This window comes from Lactuca saligna, chromosome 3 (genome assembly GCF_052625555.1).
Source record: "Lactuca saligna cultivar CGN05327 chromosome 3, ASM5262555v1, whole genome shotgun sequence".
NCBI classification, from domain to species: domain Eukaryota; kingdom Viridiplantae; phylum Streptophyta; class Magnoliopsida; order Asterales; family Asteraceae; genus Lactuca; species Lactuca saligna.
This window is the reverse complement of record NC_136419.1, coordinates 39510932-39517610: the sequence shown is the minus strand read 5'-3', so window position 1 is coordinate 39517610 and position 6679 is coordinate 39510932.

Sequence of the window (6679 nt, the reverse complement as noted above, 5' to 3'; positions counted from 1 at the left end):
AGTGCCGACCAAACCAACTAGTAGCAGGTACGTTGTCGGGGTGCGGAACGCACCTTCAACTTTCAACCTATAAATATGTTTCAGCCACTATTAGATTTCCCACACCTTTCCAATATTCTTTGTAGATTTTCTCTCCATTTTGGCAGTAAATTTCTTTAGTTTTTAAGATTCTAAAGAAGCTCTGGGGTTCCCGAGTGCTCGACGTTAGTAGCTATCAGGTCGAAGTTCTGCCAGTGTAATTTCTGGATTTTTGTCAAGAAAATCTCTGTTAGTTAAACTATACTTAAATTGCTTTTAGTGTAACTTATATTTATATTCATAGTCATTGCTATGAATTTATAAATAAGATTTACCATTGATTCCAAGTCATTATACTGATTGATCTACTTACGGGGGTTATGTCTTGGCTAGATTTTGTTAGGTGTTGAAAATGGGATTTCCAAACAGTGTACTTTGTATACTAACCGAACCCTGCTCCGATATGATCTTACCTGGTAGCTCCTTACTCTATAGATCTTGATGTAGACATTGAGATTATTGAGGAATCTAGCCTATCACTAGTCATAAGAAATAATAAACTAAGACTTAGTGATATGAACATAGGTCACATCAAAAGGAAAAGCTAAGTGTTAGGTGAAGCACTGCCGAAATCACCAGTCATCCACTTTGAAAAAGTTAGTGCATAGTTACTTTCATCTTACACATAAATATATAGTAGTTAGATAATTGAATGCTATATGTGCTTATGTGCAAAGATGTAATGTGTTAGATGAAATGTTATAAACATAAGTTTATATTATTTATGCCGTATATGTATTTTTATGAATATAAAACATTGGGTAATGAAGGGTAATGGAAGGTAAAAATGATAAGTTGTCATAGTACGATGAAAGATGAAAATGATGATAGAATGTCATGAATTTAATAGTATTATTGTACTTACGACGTAGGAACTAGTACTATTGTACTAACGATGTAGGGACTGGTACTATTATACTAACGATGTAGGAACTAGTACTATTGTATTAACGATGTAAGAACTAGTATTATTGTACGAATGATGTAGTTATCTAATAAAATATAGATGACAACCACGATAATTACAACGATGGTCTTGAAGATAGGTCTTTATAGATGAATAAAGAAGATAAAGGGAATGGTTAATTGGGTTAATTGTTTGATATGAAATAGATAATTAAACAAATTAACTAGAATATTGTGGGTTGAAAACCTTATGTACTCACCAGGTTTCCCAACCTGACCAACTCAGTTTCTTTGTATCACATGAAGCAGTACAAAGATAATGATGTTCGAACCTGATGAGAGATTCGAGGAAATATAGGCCATAGTATAAAGTATATTGAAAAGCATGTAATGACTACACTTATATTTATTTTTATTTTATAAGTTATGACATCCCAAGTTTTGATAAATCAATGAAAAACATTTCTTCGAAAATACATTTATGGGACCAATTCTACAAAATAAAGAATACTCTCTTTTAAAATAAGAATAAACAAAAAGTCATGTTCTGACTGTGAAAATTAGGGATGTTGCAGTTGGTATCAGAGCATTAGTTTAATAGAATTAGAATATTTGAGTATTTCTATACCTAAACTTAGAATGCTAAGCGATGATCATAGGATGTGTGTCTATTAAATTTTAGGTAGTATACCTAAATCGACATTAGCACTTTCTTACTTTAGGATAAGATGTATAATTTTGTATTATGTGCTAAATGATTTATATTACAGCATGACTTAGGTTGCCAAACTGCTATTACGTAACAAAATGAAAGGTCTATTGTTGACCATAACTTAGATAAATAAAGTTTATAAGTTTCTGCTTCTAAATGTTTAATTACGATATTAGAAATGACATAACTTTTCGTAGTGATGAGGAGGGTTATGCATCTAAACATAATTAAAATGTTCTACAGCATAGTATACTCGTTATTCCGGTACCCTGAACGATTTTTCTAGTGTACAAAACATCATGGTGAGGACCTGTAGCAGATTAGGAAATGTTAATGTAAATAGGCAGGAGCGTATGATTGATTGTGCACCAATCGTCGCATTTACACCCGAACCTATCGCAATGGCAGGAGTTTAAGTAATGATGCAAGCGATGCTAGACCGATAGATGGAGGAGACGAGGCGACTACTTTAGGAGAATAAGGAAGAACCTACTTCACCAGTTATGCGACTGAAAGTAAATGAGGAATAGTTAGAGGAAGGAAACTATAGGAAGATTGTTAGCTAAGCTGAACCAAGAATGGTAGTAGGAACAACCCTTACGAAGGAATTGAAAAAGATGAATGCAAGTACAAGGACTTCAGGGAATCCAAACCACCAAGTCTTTCTGGTAGCCCAACACTAGTAGAAGTTATGGATTGGATCTTCGAGATGGAAATGGTGTTTGAAAGTTGTGATTATAGTAACCGACAAAAGACCATCTTAGTGTCGCACCACTTCGCTTCTGATCCTTCTTCTCTTGAACCAGACTTCGAGAATCTACTCTTCTTATTGGACTTTGAGGATCCATCAAACTTTCGTTTTTCACTAACCTCGACCCTTTCCAGACCCCTTTCTTTCTGTTGGGTCTCCACTTTTTCAGCTGCTCGAACATTTGATTTCAATGTAGTTGCCATCTTGACTGTTGGGCCAAAGTCAGCGGGCAATCCGTCCGCAAACCTCTGAATTTTGGAGAGTTCGGTTGGCACTAGGTACGGAAACAAATTCATCTTCTCTGTGAAAGCAGTAGCATAGTCGTCGATGCTCATTCTTCCCTTCCTCAAAATTTGGAACTCATTGTTCAGGTCGATCAGATCTATCTCTGAACAATATTGCATCTTCAACTGTTCCAAGAACTCATCCCATGACATTTTCAGACCTTCTCCTTATGACATTGTATCCGCCAATAGTTTCCACCAGCTCGATACTCCAGTTTTCAGTTGTCTCATAGCGAAGAAGGTCTTCTCCTTCTCGCTGCAGTCGCAACATTCAAACACCATCTCCATCTCGAAGATCCAATCCATTATCTCCATAGGCTATGGGATTCCTTAGAGACTTGGTGGTTTCGCACCCAAGAAATTCTTGTACATCCACCCATCCTTGTTGTTTCTCCTCTCCGGGCCATCCCTTTGCTCACCTTGAGTCCCTAAATGACTCCCTTGGCGGCTGTAGTTCCCTTCCTCTAATTGCTTGGGAATTGGCTCGGTCGGCTCAACGTGTATGGTAGGTTCATCCCTATTTTCATGGAACATCTGTCTCATTTCTTCCCTTTGTTCAGCTAGCATAGCTTGAATCATGGCTTGAACTCTAGCCATGGTGAATGGCTCGGGTGCAGCTCCTACTACAACAGGTATTTGCTGAATCACTGGGGGTTGATTGCTATTCACATTCGCATTCCCAGCGCCACTACGGGGTCTTGTCATTTTGATCTATACACTGAATAAGGTGAATTTAGATCTTTATTTAGGTTAGACGTTTAAATCATCCTTATCACTCCGAAACGTTTATATGCTAGTTCTAATATCATACTCGTACGTTTAGAATCCTAAACACATAAGGTATCCAGATCTGGTTGCCAACAGACCATAGATCTGAACAAATAATAGTGTATCATGAACAAAGCATTTAGCACATAAAAGCATTTTAGGCACAATTCCTAAAATAAGCTAGTGCTCACACCTCACAATCATCGCTTAGCATTCTAAATTTAAGTCTTGAAATACTACAAATTCCTAGTTCGCTTAAACTAATGTTGTGATACCAACTGTGACATCCCCAAAATCATGGCCAGAAAAGACCGGTTTTGTTTATACTTTATTTCAAAATCATAGTAACCTTTTAATAAAAGAGTTGCATAATTCGTCCCAAAACAATAATATGATAAAGATTTCTCAAAAGCATTTCCTTAGAAATGTATTTCATTAAAAGACTCGGGATGTCATGTTCGATACAGTACATAAGTATAAACAATACAATATAAGCCTTACTACATTATTTCATATCTACAGGCCTATATCCGTAATCCCTCATCCCAACACATCACAACTATGCTCGAGCGCCACTACCTGTAATACATAAAACTGAGTGGGTCAGGCTTGGGAGCCTGAAGAGCACATAGGGTTTTCAACCCACAATAAATAAGTGTATTAATTTCATCAACCAACAATAACCCAATTACCCATTCCCCTTATCTTCACATTACGTCCCTAAACACTTATCATAAGGGACCTATCCTAAGGATTATCATCGGGATGGACACTACTGCTAAGGGGGTTCCTTAGCAATAAATGTCCTAAAGTCAACCATGTGGGGGATGGAGTACACCGGTGAACTCATCGTTCACAATACCTACAGGTTGCGATCTTGTCAGCGTCCCACTGGACTGTCTAGAAGAGTATGTGGTCGTCATCTATACTCCGCTAGATGACTGGATCAACAACAACAACATCGAGGCCTCTCATCATTTTATCACACATCTTCTTATTACATCTACCCATGTTTTACCCCAACATTTTTGTAGATATAAAATACATATACAGTTTAAATCATTGAAAACATGTATAATTATGTTCATCCAGCATAGATAGCAAGTATTCAGATAATATGCACACATGGCACAAAATTTATATAAAATACTTCATATCTATGTGTAAGCTGAAAATAACTATGCACTCACTTGAAAAGGTGGTGATTCTGCACTCGGACAGCGCTTCGATACTCTCAAAACAATTTTCCTTCGATAAAACCTAATATCAATACCACTAGGATTTAGTTTAACGTCAATCGTGACTGATTAATAGTCTAGCTATTATTATCATTATATAAGCGTTAAACAACACTCTATATAACTGATAATAATAGCCCAAATAATTATTTTAAGGCCCTAATAATGTTATATATTAAAACATAAGCTATACTAAAGATAGGTTAGGTACAGCTCACTTACAGTTGGTTTCCTTGGAAACCGGGCTCCGCCGGAGCAGAGTTTCTGAGCCGAAAGGATCTTTTCTTGAGGCTTCATTATAACTTGGATTTCAACGTTCTTTATATCCCCGAAATCCTTGTTTCTAATGGGTTTTATGCATAAGAACAGTCCTATGTGCTCATATAAACCCTAATGCTTGGATCTAGGTTTCTCTATTGTACATGCTTTGAATCCAAGACTTGCAACCCTAGATCTATCATATAATGAAATAAACATCATAAGAACATATCTAACTGTTTACCTCTTTCAAATAGCTTGAAATCTTTGTAGTCTTCTTGATCTTGAGCTTAGAGTCACAATTGTAACTCCTCTAATGGTTCACAAACCCCACAAGCTAGAAGGAAATATGAGAGAGGGTGAGAGATACTAGAAATCGGCCCTAGGGTTCTCTTAGAAGCATGTAGCTGATTTCAATATCCTAAGGGTCTTATTTATACTTGCAGGCTACTAGTGTTCCAGTCTAAACTGTAATGGACAGCTTAACCACCAAGCAGACCAAGGAACCTTCTGGAATAAGGCCTTGGACGAAAATATGTTGGATCCCCATCATAATTTCGTTCCCCCTTAAGTCCATAAGGTTTCCTTGGCCCAAAACTTAACTATAAGACATTTGACAGTTTATATCCATTTATTTAATTACTCTCTTTTAGTCACCAAATTAATTCCTAATTAATTTATGACCAATACTAATTAAATAAGTATGATTTCTCCTTTAATATATTATTCTTATAATATATAATAAATCATAATATTCTCTTTTTCTCCTTAAATTACCTTGTCAAGTTGCTTTGGTGAAGGCAACCCAAAAGGACCATGCACAACCGGGTCAAGTACATACCAAATATAGTTACGGGCTTAGACACTATTCCAACAGTCACCCACTTGGATAAGTCTAGTAACTATATCTCACATATGTAAAGATATCGGGCTTATCTCACACTTTAATTTTGACGCTTATTTGTATCCTTTATTAATTATATTTTTATAATTAAGTAATAAGCACACAAATACACATAATTCACATAGAATTCAAATATTTCATCTTTATTACTTCAAGAAGATTTACAATAGCTGACCTAGACTATTATACTGTCTAAAAATGCTTAGCCCCTAAACCCGGGCGTTATAGAGAGCGTGAGTTTGTGTATAGATCTATATGGGATTGACCATCCTACACCTTGCTGCTAGCTATAGTGGGACCTGCAGGTCTACGGGTGACAAGTGTCATATCATTTTTGACTCCTAAAGAACATCGTGTTTTATACTAGTCTATCAAGCATGATTACAACCTAATCACATTTTAACCATAATTAACCAGTTGGTTTTCATGGTAGCTAATGCATCAGTAGTGTATTTTATACAATACTACTATAAATCTTCATTTTTCCATTACATTCATATGGTGATATTCTCACATGAGAAATGCATCCGATTTTCAAGTAAAGATAGTTTTACAAATATGGAAAACGTACATTTATACTATTTCAAGTACAAACATAAAATTTACACTATTTTCAAGAAAACATGTCATACAAACATTTGAGTCTTTGTAGAAGACTATTTTTCATTTAATTCGGAAAATATAGGATTTTCTAGGAAAGATACAAACATTTTCACTACTTCGATACAAACATTTTCACTAGTAAGCAACTAACATTTTCACTAAACGAATACAAATATT